General features: G+C 40.6%; 1 non-coding gene across 1 annotated transcript; it reads right to left on the bottom strand.

The window, feature by feature from the left end:
* Positions 1 to 14,310: 14,310 nt before the first annotated feature.
* Positions 14,311 to 14,383, bottom strand: TRNAA-AGC (transfer RNA alanine (anticodon AGC)). Its single transcript has one exon. It is a non-coding gene; the product is annotated as a tRNA-Ala (tRNA).
* Between the last annotated feature and the right edge of the window lie 1,682 nt (positions 14,384 to 16,065).

Raw genomic sequence — 16,065 nt, 5'->3', positions numbered from 1 at the left:
CTTACTTTACAAGCACAGCAAACAGACAATTCCTTATTCTGGAGACAGATCTTGAACTCAATGACAAACATTTCTGCAATTTCACTTGGAAATGTTAACATCTGAACATCTCTATTGACCCTGAGCATTGTTTTCTCATAGGTAATAAAAAAGAGCTCAATGCACTCATTTTTGCTGCCTCACCTCTCCCCTCTTCTTCCTCCAGAATAGAGTCAAACCCACAAGCCAAGACAGCCATTCTGTCCTCACCCCATGGACCTCACCCCACAGTTATCACAGGTGCTTACCTTAGCAGTAGCATAGAGATGGATCTAGGCTGGTCTTTCCATCAGGGCTTCCCAGGCCATATTTATACCTTTTGGATTTCCAGATGTCATGGTAAAATTAGTCTGCTGCCAAGGCTGCTGTAACCTTGAGGCTTGGCAGGAGAGAGGGCTCCCTGTGCAGAAAATCTATCCCTTGAGGCACAACTTTCCTCTCTCACTGCGTCCTTCCATAACTAGATGATTACCTGCCCTCCTTCAAATGATCTCAGTCTTAATTAAGGCTTATTGTAATAATGAGGGTGCACTGAGAGGACAGCAGATACATAAGCATTAGTATCTAGGGTTTGGGTATTTCCTGGACCTTGTACTAACCAGCACATCCCTTTTTATCACATTCAGGGATTTGGGGTGAAACAATATCTAAGGGGCAGAATTAATCAATTTTTAAATGGCCTAAAGTGGGCTAAACTTTTTTAGAACCACTCTAAACTCATATGTATAATAAATATGACCTTCCATTGAAAACAGTTTTTGGAGATTATCCCGGGTTATAGTTAGGATATAAAGTCGTTGAACCAGGTCTCTTTTCAATTTTGTAATCTAGATTTGTGGTTCTTAAATATGAGTTCCAGTTATGCAGATTTTTATTCCCTATATACGAGGGAACTGGGTTATATAAAAAGTATTGGAAGTGGGACTCGGGAAGCAACCCTTTAAAATTCACCCCTAGTACGTACTTTGAACATATAATGTTTAACCTTAATAATCCTTCTACCATCAGAATGAACCAACAAGCCCCTGATATGAAGAAATATAATGAATTTCGGAGGGGAGTAGAGACGTAGAATTGTTGCTGTGTGCAGTTGAGTCGATTCCAACTCACAGTGACCCTGTAAGACAGAGTAGAACTACCCCACCGGGCTTCCTAGGCTGTAATCTTTACCAGAACAGATCACCCAGGGATGGTCATGCATCTAGTGGGTAGGGACCAAGGATGATGCTAAATATTCTCCCATGTGTAGGACAGGCTCCTAAAATAGAATTAATCTGGCCCCAAATGTCAATAGTGTGCAGACTGAGAAATCCTGATCTGAAGCGTCCATGCTGTGTTCTGCCAGGGACACACATTTATCTGCAGAGGCGGTGGCCCTGCATCTGGGTTAGCACTTGTTTGGCCACTCAGGGAAGTTCTACCAAGTAAATGTACATGTTCTTATTCTTATAGGTCCTCAGACCTCTTTGTCTTTACCTTAGACAAAAAGGAATTTTCCTTATTCTAGTCTTGGCCTCTTTTTCTTACGTCAATCTACCTCTTTAACAAAACTTTTCTACTTTCCTAACTTTTCAGCAAACTTTCTATTTCCCCTATGGATTTTGGAAACTGGCAACAAAAAGCCTCAGGTGGCACTACTGCTTCTTCTCTGCCACAAACTGTCCCTTAAGTCTCAATGGGGACACTAAAAGGAGAAAATTTATTAATTTTAATAAATCTGATAGAAATAATTTTTCTCTTCCTCCTGTGCAACTTTTTAGGCAGTCCTGAGACTTCTCCCACTCTAAGTAAAAGTGTCACCACAAATTAAAATTTTCAGCTCCTATGATATGGTTTATGAGTTGAAATTGATTTAAAGTTAAAACTTCTCCACTCCCTGAGCTCTGTGTTTTTTTATTTTTTTTTTTTTGGCGGGGGGGATATATGTTTCATCTTAAACGAGATTTAAAATGTTTCAAGATAATGGGATTTTTTTTTTTTTCCTTCCATATTGGAATCACATTTCAGCTGCTTCTGCAAAGAGGAAAAAAGTATCTTCAGTTGTGTGTGGAATTTGTTTTTAAAACTGGCAAGTGTTTCTGAAGTTTTTTTTTTTTTCTATCCAGTTTTCAAAGGATTTATTTCTGCTGCACACAATTTCCTCACTGTAGATATACGTGTGATACTTTGTACACAGGAAATGAAATTATGTCTAAAATAATATAGACATTGTAAACAAGTTCCTTGGAAGTTGCTAAAGTTTCTGAAGGTTTTGATATGGCTGCCAGTAATGATTTGTTTGGCTGTCTGAGCCATTCTTGGGCACTGGGTTTTCTCTAAGAATTCCTCTGGGTTTTATAACTTCCTTTTCTGACTCTCTGGCACTTAGTGTCCCTCTCCTGAGAAACTTGTACTCAAAGATCTCAGACCCACAAACTGTCTTGTACATACTGTCTCTCTAGGTGTCCCTCATCAGCCTCCCTTGTTTCCTCAGCTTTCCTTGTTCCTTGCTTCATCTCTTTAAATATTTCAAAAGAAAAAAATATTTCAAAGGTCCCCATAAATCTCAATCCCAAGTGGAGGAGAAGTCTTCCTTTCACCTGAAAAATCAGGTTCTCTCTGTCCAAGGACAGGGTTGAGAGGTCAGGAGTAAGAAGTCGGCCCTTCCAATACCAAAGAGCACTCCATATCCTGAGGTGAAAATGCCCAGCACAGGTGATGTTTTTCCTCTCCATAGCTCTTTTCAAGGGTTCTTCTTTTCTTTGTTGACATCCCAGTGACAGTTAATGTTGGTCAAAGATTGTACCTGAGCTGTCCTGTGTGTGAAATAAGAAAAGAACCAGGATCACTTTTTTTTTTTTCTTATTTATTTATTTATTTTATTATTGTACTTCAGATAAAGGTTTACAGAACAAACCAACTTCTCATTGAACAGTTAGTACCATATTGTTTTATGACATTGATTAATAACCCCACAACATGTCAACACTCTCTCCTTGTCAACCTTGGGTTTCCTGTTGCCAGCTTTCTTTTTTTTTTTAATAACTTTTATTAAGCTTCAAGTGAACGTTTACAAATCCAATCAGTCTGTCACATATAAGTTTACATACATCTCACTCCCTACTCCCACTTGCTCTCCCCCTCTTGAGTCAGCCCTTTCAGTCTCTCCTTTCTTGACAATTTTGCCAGCTTCCCTCTCTCTCTATCCTCCCACCCCCACTCCAGACAAGAGTTGCCAACACAATCTCAAGTGTCCACCTGATATAATTCGCTCACTCTTCATCAGCGTCACTCTCCCACCCGCTGACCAGTCCCTTTCATGTCTGATGAGTTGTCTTCGGGGATGGTTCCTGTCCTGTGCCAACAGAAGGTCTGGGGACCATGGCCGCCGGGATTCCTATAGTCTCAGTCAGACCATTAAGTTTGGTCTTTTTATGAGAATTTGGGGTCTGTATCCCACTGATCTCCTGCTCCCTCAGGGGTCCTCTGCTGTGCTCCCTGTCAGGGCAGTCATCGATTGTGGCCGGGCACCAACTAGTTCTTCTGGTCTCAGGATGATGTAGATCTCTGGTTCATGTGGCCCTTTCTGTCTCTTGGGCTCTTAGTTGTCGTGTGGCCTTGGTGTTCTTCATTCTCCTTTGCTCCAGGTGGGTTGAGACCAATTGATGCATCTTAGATGGCCGCTTGTTAGCATTTAAGACCCCAGACGCCACATTTCAAAGTGGGATGCAGAATGATTTCATAATACAATTATTTTGCCAATTGACTTAAAAGTCCCCGCAAACCATGTTCCCCAGACCCCCGCGCTTGCTCCGCTGACCTTTGAAGCATTCATTTTATCCCGGAAACTTCTTTGCTTTTGGTCCAGTCCAATTGAGCTGACCTTCCATGTATTGAGTGTTGTCTTTCCCTTCACCTAAAGCAGTTCTTATCTACTGATTAATCAATAAAAAAAACCCTCTCCCACCCTCCCTCCCTCCCCTCCTCGTAACCACAAAAGTATGTGTTCTTCTCACGTTTACTATTTCTCAAGATCTTATAATAGTGGTCTTATACAATATTTGTCCTTTTGCCTCTGACTAATTTCGCTCAGCATAATGCCTTCCTGGTTCCTCCATGTTATGAAATGTTTCAGAGATTCGTCACTGTTCTTTATCAATGCGTAGTATTCCATTGTGTGAATAGACCACAATTTATTTACCCATTCATCCGTTGATGGACACCTTGGTTGCTTCCAACTTTTTGCTATTGTAAACAGAGCTGCAATAAACATGGGTGTGCATATATCTGTTTGTATGAAGGCTCTTGTATCTCTAGGGTATATTCCCAGGAGTGGGATTTCTGGGTTGTATGGTAGTTCTATTTCTAACTGTTTAAGATAACGCCAGATAGATTTCCAATGTGGTTGTACCATTTTACGTTCCCACCAGCAGTGTATGAGAGTTCCAATCTCTCCGCAGCCTCTCCAACATTTATTATTTTGTGTTTTTTGGATTAATGCCAGCCTTGCTGGTGTGAGATGGAATCTCATCGTAGTTTTAATTTGCATTTCTCTAATGGCTAATGATCGAGAGTATTTTCTCATGTATCTGTTGGCTGCCTGAATATCTTCTTTAGTGAAATGTGTGTTCATATCCTTTGCCCACTTCTTGATTGGGTTGTGTGTCTTTTTGTGGTTGAGTTTTGACAGAATCATGTAGATTTTAGAGATCAGGCGCTGGTCGGAGATGTCATAGCTGAAAATTCTTTCCCAATCTGTAGGTGGTCTTTTTACTCTTTTAGAGAAGACTTTAGATGAGCATAGGTGTTTGATTTTTAGGAGCTCCCAGTTATCGGGTTTCTCTTCATCATTTTTGGTAATGTTTTGTATTCTGTTTATACCTTGTATTAGGGCTCCTAGGGTTGTCCCTATTTTTTCTTCCATGATCTTTATCGTTTTAGTCTTTATGTTTAGGTTTTTGATCCAATTGGAGTTAGTTTTTGTGCATGGTGTGAGGTATGGGTCCTGTTTCATTTTTTTGCAAATGGATATCCAGTTATGCCAGCACCATTTGTTAAAAAGGCTATCTTTTCCCCAATTAATTGACACTGGTCCTTTGTCAAATATCAGCTGCTCATACGTGGATGGATCTATGTCTGGGTTCTCAATTTTGTTCCATTGGTCTATGTGCCTGTTGTTGTACCAGTACCAGGCTGTTTTGACTACTGTGGCTGTATAATAGGTTCTGAAGTCAGGTAAAGTGAGGCCTCCCACTTTCTTCTTCTTTTTCAGTAGTGCTTTGCTTATCTGGGGGTTCTTTCCCTTCCATATGAAATTGGTGATTTGTTTCTCTATCCCCTTAAAATATGACATTGGAATTTGGATCGGAAGTGCGTTAAATGTATAGATGGCTTTTGGTAGAATAGACATTTTTACTATGTTAAGTCTTCCTATCCATGAGCAGGGTATGTTTTTCCACTTAAGTATGTCCTTTTGAATTTCTTGTAGTAGAGCTTTGTAGTTTTCTTTGTATAGGTCTTTTACATCCTTGGTAAGATTTATTCCTAAGTATCTTATCTTCTTGGGGGCTACTGTGAATGGTATTGATTTGGTGATTTCCTCTTCGGTGTTCTTTTTGTTGATGTAGAGGAATCCAAGTGATTTTTGTATGTTTATTTTATAACCTGACACTCTGCCAAACTCTTCTATTAGTTTCAGTAGTTTTCTGGAGGATTCCTTAGGGTTTTCTGTGTATATAATCATGTCATCTGCAAATAGTGATAACTTTACTTCTTCCTTGCCAATCCGGATACCTTTTATTTCTTTGTCCAGCCTAATTGCCCTGGCTAGGACTTCCAGCACAATGTTGAATAAGAGCGGTGATAAAGGGCATCCTTGTCTGGTTCCTGTTCTCAAGGGAAATGCTTTCAGGTTCTCTCCATTTAGAGTGATGTTGACTGTTGGCTTTGCATAGATGCCCTTTATTATGTTGAGGAATTTTCCTTCAATTCCTATTTTGGTAAGAGTTTTTATCATAAATGGGTGTTGGACTTTGTCAAATGCCTTTTCTGCATCAATTGATAAGATCATGTGGTTTTTGTCTTTTGTTTTATTTATGTGATGGATTACATTAATGGTTTTTCTGATATTAAACCAGCCTTGCATACCTGGTATAAATCCCACTTGATCAGGGTGAATTATTTTTTTGATGTGTTCTTGGATTCTATTGGCTAGAATTTTGTTGAGGATTTTTGCATCAATGTTCATGAGGGATATAGGTCTATAATTTTCTTTTTTTGTAATGTCTTTACCTGGTTTTGGTATCAGGGAGATGGTGGCTTCATAGAATGAGTTGGGTAATATTCCGTCATTTTCTATGCTTTGGAATACCTTCAGAAGTAGTGGTGTTAACTCTTCTCTGAAAGTTTGGTAGAACTCTGCAGTGAAGCCGTCTGGGCCAGGGCTTTTTTTTGTTGGGAGTTTTTTGATTACCGTTTCAATCTCTTTTTTTGTTATGGGTCTATTTAGTTGTTCTACTTCTGAATGTGTTAGTTTAGGTAGGTTGTGTTTTTCCAGGAATTCATCCATTTCTTCTAGGTTTTCAAATTTGTTAGAGTACAATTTTTCATAATAATCTGAAATGATTCTTTTAATTTCATTTGGTTCTGTTGTCATGTGGTCCTTCTCGTTTCTTATTCGGGTTATTTGTTTCCTTTCCTGTATTTCTTTAGTCAGTCTAGCCAATGGTTTAGCAATTTTGTTAATTTTTTCAAAGAACCAGCTTTTGGCTTTGTTAATTCTTTCAATTGTTTTTCTGTTCTCTAATTCATTTAGTTCAGCTCTAATTTTTATTATTTGTTTTCTTCTGGTACCTGATGGATTCTTTTGTTGCTCAGTTTCTATTTGTTCAAGTTGTAGGGACAGTTCTCTGATTTTGGCTCTTTCTTCTTTTTGTATGTGTGCATTTATTGATATAAAATGGCCTGTGACCAATGCTTTTGCTGGGTCCCAGAGGTTTTGATAGGAAGTATTTTCATTCTCGTTGCTTTCTATGAATTTCCTTATTCCCTCCTTGATGTCTTCTATAACCCAGTCTTTTTTCAGGAGGGTATTGTTCATTTTCCAAGTATTTGATTTCTTTTCCCTAGTTTTTCTGTTATTGATCTCTAGTTTTATCGCCTTGTGGTCTGAGAAGATGCTTTGTAATATTTCGATGTTTTGTACTCTGCAAAGGTTTGTTTTATGACCTAATATGTGGTCTATTCTAGAGAATGTTCCATGTGCGCTAGAAAAAAAAGTATATTTTGCAGCAGTTGGGTGGAGAGTTCTGTATAAGTCAATGAGGTCAAGTTGGTTGATTGTTGTAATTAGATCTTCCGTGTCTCCGTTGAGCTTCTTACTGGATGTCCTGTCCTTCTCCGAAAGTGGTGTGTTGAAGTCTCCTAGTATAATTGTGGAGGTATCTATCTCACTTTTCAATTCTGTTAAAATTTGATTTATGTATCTTGCAGCCCTGTCATTGGGTGCATAAATATTTAATATGGTTATATCTTCCTGATCTATTGTCCCTTTTATCTTTATGTAGTGTCCTTCTTTATCGTTTGTGGTGGATTTAAGTTTAAAGTCTATTTTGTCAGAAATTAGTATTGCTACTCCTCTTCTTTTTTGCTTATTGTTTGCTTGATATATTTTTTTCCATCCTTTGAGTTTTAGTTTGTTTGTGTCTCTAAGTCTAAGGTGTGTCTCTTGTAGGCAGCATATAGATGGATCGTGTTTCTTTATCCAGTCTGTGACTCTCTGTCTCTTTATTGGTGCATTTAGTCCATTTACATTCAGGGTAATTATAGATAAATAAGTGTTTAGTGCTGTCATTTCGATGCCTTTTTATGTGTGTTGTTGACAATTTCATTTTTCCGCATACTTTTTTGTGCTGAGGCGTTTTTCTTAGTAAATTGTGAGATCCTCATTTTCATAGTGTTTGACTTTATGTTAGTTGAGTTGTTACATTTTTCTTGGCTTTTATCTTGAGTTATAGAGTTGTTATACCTTTTTGTGGTTACCTTATTATTTACCCCTATTTTTCTAAGTAAAAACCTAACTTGTATTGTTCTATATCGCCTCTTATCACTCTCCGTATGGCAGTTCAATGCCTCCTGTATTTAGTCCCTCTTTTTGATTATTGTGATCTTTTACCTATTGACTTCCATGATTCCCTGTTATGTGTATTTTTTTTTTTAATTAATCTTAATTTGTTTGTTTTTGTGATTTCCCTATTTGAGTTGATATCAGGACGTTCTGTTTTGTGACCTTGTGTTGTGCTGGTATCTGATATTATTGGTTCTCTGACCAAACAATATCCTTTAGTATTTCTTGTAGCTTTGGTTTGGTTTTTGCAAATTCTCTAAACTTGTGTTTGTCTGTAAATATCTTAATTTCGCCTTCATATTTCAGAGAGAGTTTTGCTGGATATATGATCCTTGGCTGGCAGTTCTTCTCCTTCAGTGTTCTGTATATGTCGTCCCATTCCCTTCTTGCCTGCATGGTTTCTGCTGAGTAGTCTGAACTTATTCTTATTGATTCTCCCTTGAAGGAAACCTTTCTTTTCTCCCTGGCTGCTTTTAAAATTTTCTGTTTATCTTTGGTTTTGGCAAGTTTGATGATAATATGTCTTGGTGTTTTTCTTTTTGGATCAATCTTAAATGGGGTTCGATGAGCATCTTGGATAGATATCCTTTCGTCTTTCATGATGTCAGGGAAGTTTTGTGTCAGGAGTTCTTCAACTATTTTCTCTGTGTTTTCTGTCCCCCCTCCCTGTTCTGGGACTCCAGTCACCCGCAGGTTATCCTTCTTGATAGAGTCCCACATAATTCTTAGGGTTTCTTCATTTTTTTAAATTCCTTTATCTGATTTTTTTTCAGCTATGTTGGTGTTGATTCCCTGGTCCTCCAGATGTCCCAGTCTGCATTCTAATTGCTCGAGTCTGCTCCTCTGACTTCCTATTGCATTGTCTAATTCTGTAATTTTATTGTTAATCTTTTGGATTTCTACATGTTGTCTCTCTATGGATACTTGCAACTTATTAATTTTTCCACTATGTTCTTAAATAATCTTTTTGAGTTCTTCAACAGTTTTATCGGTGTGTTCCTTGGCTTTTTCTGCAGTTATCCTAATTTCATTTGTGATATCTTTAAGCATTCTGTAAATTAGTTTTTTATATTCTGTATCTGATAATTCCAGGATTGTATCTTCATTTGGGAAAGATTTTGATTCTTTTGTTTGGGGGGTTGGAGAAGCTGTCATGGTCTGCTTCTTTAAGTGGTTTGATATGGATTGTTGTCTCCGAGCCATCACTGGGAAACTAGTTTTTCCAGAAAATCCGCTGCATCCAGTCCGAATCCCGGCGAGACGGTTCCCCGGCTGGGACACTGCTGTTCCTGCTCCACGACCAGTCACTGCCTCCCGGGGACTTCTCCTACTGGCTGCGTCCCACGCCGCCCACGAAACCAGCTTGTCTCCCTCCCAGGGTTAGTTCAGGGGGGTGGAGCAGCTCTCTGTGCTTGTGCCGTACCCGACTGGTACGCTGGCTCCAGGCTCTGGAAACAATCGCTGCTTCCCCGTATTAGTTCGTTCTCCGTCTCTAAATCTGTGTTTGTTGTTCAGGGTTCATAGATTGTTATGTATGTGATCGATTCACTTGTTTTTCCGTGTCTTTGTTGTAAGAGGGATCCGAGGTAGCGTCTGCCTAGTGCACCATCTTGGCTCCGCCCCAGGATCACTTTTGAAAGAAGTTCATTATTTCCTGGATTTGAGTTCAGAAGAGAAGCTCTGAGTTAGTGGGTGTTTACCAAGAAATGGCAAAACTAGAGAAAGCAGGCATCCATTCCATTACCTCTGAGTGCAAAGCAAACACTCCATCATTTCACTTCATTGGCCATCCTCTTGCTTTCAAATTGACCTATGATCACTCGAGATGTGATGTGCCCTGACAATTACATGGGTCTACTATGGCCCACAATGAAACTCAAGCCCACTAAAAAGGAACCAGGATCCAAGTGAGGGCAGAGCAATTCAGACACAGCCTCAGACACAAATGGGATGAACACCACTGTTTCTCTCAGAGAATGTGGACGAAAGGACACCTAATAAAAGTTGGTGTGAGAAAATTTCCTGTGGAAAGCTTAGAGCCCACTACAAGTTTACTTTCTTGATTTGCATAAAGGAAGACACATGTTCTAGCTGGGTGGGATCTTCAGTCAGAGCTACTTGGCTTTCTTAAAGCTTATGCTACTGTGTTTCAGAAAAGAAGGTTTTGATTGTCACTTGATTTAGGAAATGTCACAGCCCTGGAGGAGGAAATGGGCAGCCCCTCAGGCCCACATATCTGTACAATCATCCTTCCCAGTGTGGCCAAGATGGATCGGTAGGGCTTGATCTGTTGACCTATTTTCCAGAGAAAGGCAGGATCAAGGTAGGAAAACCTTAAGGTAACAGGAGAAGGATAAGTTGAGGGAGGGGCAGGAGAATTTTAAGACATCTTAAAGCTCTGGAAATCAGGGCTTTTCCTCAGAGTTAGTTTTGAAGGAAAGGTTGACAGAGAGAACACTGATACTCCAAGGTCACAATCCCTTTTGATCCTAGTTATCTGTGAGGATTTTTAGGCAAAAATCACAGGAAAGGTCTTTCTTTCTCCTGGATTGTAGGAGAAGCTTCTTTCCTTCCTGAGATCAATAGATAAGAATTCTGGTGAACATGCCTTTCAAATTTAGGATCTAAAATTGCCATATTGACCACTTGTTTCCCTTCACCGTACAAATCTTATTGCTACTTTAATCTTGATCTTCCTAGATATTATCTTTTTTCCTGAGGCCTTTCTATGTGATCAAATTATGCTGTCTGAATAGAATGGAGGACAAAGGCCATCTTTGTTTTTTAGTAGGGTCATTATGAATTGACTGGATGGTAATGGATTTTGTTTTGTTTGTTTGTTTCTTCAGTAGTATTTCTTGGAGCACTGGTGGCCCCAGTGTTTAGTTGTTCAGCTGCTAACCAAGATGTCAGCAGTTCGAATCCTCCAGCTGCCACCTGGGAACCCTCCTGGACCATTCTACTCTGTTGGGTTTGGCTTTGGTTTTTATAGTTGGGCTTCCTGATTTTTCCAGAAAATGCTCAATTTCTGAAGACATTTTAGGATTCTTTCCTCACCTGGGAATATCGGGAACCTTAAAGGAAAGCCAGTTCTTTCCGGGAAGAGAACTGTCTTAGTTACCCAGTGCTACTGTAACCAAAATACCACAAGTGGGTGGCTTTAAAGAACATAAAATTATTGTCTTACAGTTTAGGAGGCTAGAAGTCTGAATTCAGGGCACCAGCTCTAGGGGAAGGCTCTTTCTCTGTTGCCTCTAGGGGCAGATCCTTGTCTCATGTTCTATACCTTATGCGTTCCTCATTCCTTGGTACTTTGGTGATCCTCACATGTGCTTCTGTCTTCCCCCATTTGTGCTGGCTTGTCTATGTGTCTATGTGACTCTTTACATCACTCAGAAGTAATTAAGTTTAGGATACACCCTACACTGATGTGGCATCATTAACATAACCAAGAAAACCCTATTCCCAAATGGGATTACATCCATAGCTATAGGGGACTCCAACAAGTATTGGGAGGTGGTGAGCTTAATTTAGTCTGTAACAGGAACCCTGGTGGATTCTAATCTTCATCTGTAAATCCATTTGTCTAGTCCCTAATGAGCATCTATAATACAAGCTCTGTGCCAGAGACCAGTGTTGTACAGGGAAATGGCACCTAATACAGAAGTAGCTCCTATTGCTGTGGTCATGCTCTAGGTATTAATCCACCCAGGGAGTTTTCTAGTCCTCATTTTCCAAATGAAGAAACATGTGAAGGAGTTCCACCTCAGGCCTCCTATACCACCGTTCATCCAACTAAGCCAACAAACCTTTAGAGAAAGAAGCTTTCATAACCTCCAGTTGCCTTCATAGGTAAAAATCATTCTAATGACAGTGTTAGAGGACCTGGCTGGGGGAAGACAAGACTAAATGGCATCTTCAAGGTGACAAATTTCCTGTCTCTTCCTTTGCAAGCTGAGCACACTACCTTCAACTTCTAATCTCTTTATTTTCTTATTATTTACTATTTTATATCTTCACCATATTTGGAGGCATTTTTCTTGTTGGTTCTTGTCTGTTTCTCCCCCTCCCCCCCCGTGAATTAGGATGTAGCTCTATGAAGTGTGTGGAGCCCCAGTGGTGCAGTGGTTAAGAGCTCAGGCTGCTAACAGCTGTTTGAATCTACCTGCCACTCCTTGAAAACCCTATGGAGCAGTATAGGGTCACTATGAGTGGGAATCGACTCAATGGCAATAGATTTCTACATGGATGGGATTTTTGTGGGTTATTCACTCTTGAAATTCTTGCTCCCAGAACAGACCCTAACACAAGATATGTACTCAAGAAATATTTGTCGGCTGAATAAATGAATGTATGACTTTAAAAATTCTTGCACCCACATCTGCAGGTTGGGCACCATCAAAGCCAAAGTTGGGAGAGAAAGTTCTGTTTCCTTCATGAGATGATGAGGAAGATAAAGGATAAAACCCGGCTTGCAGTTTACTGGGGAAATCGAAACCACTTTATTCTTCCATTTTATTCAAACCCATTACAGCCTCAAAAGACTACAAAATTCAGCGATTCCCAGCGAATAATGGGGCCAGTTTCCAAACCATTATTTGACAGGATTTGTTTGGTGCTTTTATGGTGTTGGGAGTCCCCGTGGCACAGCGGTTTAGAGTTCGGCTGCTAAAGGAAAGGTCGACATTTTGAATCCACCAGCAGCTCCTTGGAAACCCTATGTGCCAGTTCTACTCTGTCTCTGAGTGGGAATCACCTCGATGGAAATGTTCTTTTGTGTGTGTGTGGTGCATTTTTCTGTGGACTGTGAAAAGGGGAATACATTCCCTTCCAGAGTCTTGAACTCAGGACCTTCAGATTATGAGACTGAGATGCTGCTGGCTTCACCAAGAGTGCACCTCTTTGAGGAAGGCTCACTGAGGAACTGAGATATACAATCTTAGTCTCCAAGACACTGTTTGGCCAATTTCCAGTTTTCTAAAATCATAATCATTGCTGTATAAAGTCACTCCATCTAAGCCAATGACACCCAGGAAAATTCCACCAAGAGGGGGTGTGAAGTCCACACGAGGTGATAGGACCCTGTGGGCTGTGGGACCTGGGACAATTGTGTCTGCCTTTTTACTCTGATGTTCCAAAGATCTGGATCTTACACCCTCAGAGATCTCAATCTCCCTTTCACCTTCCACAGTCTCCGTTGTTGACATGAAACATAAAAGGAGGTCTGTTAGCATTAGCTGACTGACTGACTGACTGACTGACTGACTGACTGGCTGGCTGGCTGGCTGGCTGGCTGGCTGGCTGGCTGGCTGGCTGGCTGGCTGGCTGGCTGGCTGGCTGGCTGGCTGACAGACTGACTGACTGACTGACTGACTGACTGACTGACTGAAAGAAAGAATAAATAGTTCCCAACTTTATCTCCACTCCATACTTCCTCCTTTACTCTATACCTCCACTTGCATTTATGTGGCTAGCTACATTTCCTTTTTAACACCCCAAACTGAACTTATAATCATATCTTTCATGTTTTTTTTTTCCAAGATTATGCATCAGTGATTCTGCTTAGAGATTTATAATGATTTTATTCAGTCCAGTTGAATTTTGGAAACGAAACTATGCATCATAATCTACACTTACCAATTAAAGGGAGGTTGGAGAGTATCCACTATGGACACAGTGGTCTATCTCTTAGTTCAGTCTCAAAGTTCATGGAGTGTTGCTTAGGATGGGAGACACACATTCGTAGCTCTGAGGTGCATCCTGGAGTTCAGACAACTTTATAGGTTCAGAAAACTCTATGGGTTAGAGTTCTTGAACTCCTATCCTCTACAGTCTCAGAAGTCCATTCGTGTTGCTGGGGTTCCCCTTTTCAGTCCTCTAGCCAAGAAACTGGGGCTTTAATTCCTAAGCTCTGCCCTGCACTCTTCAGGTCTGTGACTGCATTTAGGGCCAAGAGGGAGGAAGAAAAGAGAGAAAAATAGGAACTGGACATGCAACGCCCTCTTGAAATCACAGCTTCTCTGAAAAAACAAAGTATAAAACTCTACCTCTATGTATTGTAAGTGCTCATAAGTAATAAAACTGAAGAAGCATGTACTTAGACATCTAATTTCAAAGAGTTCAGTATTTTCTCGTTTTTCAAAGGTCAAAGTCTGAAATGCAAAATTTGGAGAATGCGGGTGTCGATCCCACTACCTCTCGCATGCTAAGCGAGCGCTCTACCACTTGAGCTAATTCCCCATACGGTACCAAGTACTTTTTCTTAGATTTACTCAGGAATCGAACTGCTGGTCCACACTCCAGTATGCATTATCTCCAGCACTTCAGAGTACCAGGCTTTTCCAGGTCATTATAGCAGAACCATACGGATCCTTGGTGGTACAGTGCTTAAGCGGTCGGCTGATAACCGAAAGTTTTCAACACACCAGCGGCTCCGCAAGAGAATGATGCAGCAGCCTGGTTCCGCAAACATTTACAGCCTTGGAAATCCTGTGGGGGCGCTTCTACTCTGTCCTACAGAGTCTCCAAGGGTAGGAATCCACTGTAAGCGAATGGGTTTGGTTTTTAGTAGATTAAAATGAAACCCGGACTCAGCCCGAAATGGCCTGGGGCAAGAGCGTCTTGACTGCTCAGTCAGCTGTTTCCTGCTGGGGAGAAGCAAAGGACGCGGTGGCAAAGTTCAGGCGCCGCCAACATTTTATGCTTCTGATTTTCGAGAAAAGAGGACGCCCCAAATAGAAAGGATCAAGCCAGAACGGTCTAGCTATGTGGCACAGCTCTCTTAGGATGACCATCTGACTCTTTGAAAGGCGTGATTGTCATTTGCTCCCCGCAGCTGTGACCACCCATGAGTAGGCAACGGGACAGCCTCTCCCCGATGCTGGAAGGGAAACCAAAAAACAGAACCTACTGCGGTCCAGTCGATTCCGACTCATAGAGACCCTATAGGGCAGAAAAGAACCAACCCGATGGACTTTGCAAAGAGCGCCTGGCGGATTCGAACTGCTGATCTTTTCATTAGCAACCATAGCACTTAAGCACTATGCCATCAGGGGTTCCGGAAGGTATATGGCTCCAGGTATGTCTGCTGGATTTCAAACCAAGATCTTACATTTCTTAGGCGAGCTTGGTCACCACTATAATCCGGAAACCCCTTAATTTGTGAGTTTCTTTTCTTTCTAATTTCTGAGAGATTTGGGTTCAATTCCCACTGAGGTGTGTGATGTAGAAATCGTATATCCCCATCATATGCGAGAACAGCAAAAGTCTCCACATTCTTACAGAAAGGAGCTATGGGGGTCATGAGGCAAGATCATACTAGACCGAAGGATTCAAGAGTGGACCTTGAGAAATGGCGGTGAGGATGGAATACAGGGCTGAGAGAACATTCTTTTGTGAGAAGAATACCTGTTGGACATTTCCGATCAGCACGTGATCTCTAAAATCTACATGATACTGCAAAAACTCAACTACAAAAAGACAAATAACCCTATTAAAAAATAGGCAAAAGATATCAAGAGACACTTCACTAAAGAAGACATTCAGATAGCTAGCAGATTCATGAGGAAATGTTCACGATCATTAGCCATTAGAGAATTGCAGATCAAAATTACAATGAGATTTCATCTTACTCCAACGAGGCTGGCATTAATGCAAAAAACAAAAATGACAAATTTTGGAGAGACTGTGGAGAGACTGGAACACTTATACACTGCTGGTGGGAATGTCGAATGGTACAACCACTTTGCAAATCGATTCGGCACTTCCTTAAAAGCTTAGAAATAGAACTACCATACGATCCAGCAATCCCACTCCTCAGAATATATCCTAGAGAAATAAGAGCTTTTACATAAACAGATACATGCACACCCATGTTTACTGCAGCACTGTTTGAATAGCAAAAAGATGGAAGCAACCAAGGT

The sequence above is a fragment of the Loxodonta africana genome, chromosome 1, assembly GCF_030014295.1.
Source record: "Loxodonta africana isolate mLoxAfr1 chromosome 1, mLoxAfr1.hap2, whole genome shotgun sequence".
Lineage (NCBI taxonomy): Eukaryota > Metazoa > Chordata > Mammalia > Proboscidea > Elephantidae > Loxodonta > Loxodonta africana.
This window is presented reverse-complemented; position numbering and strand designations above follow the sequence as displayed.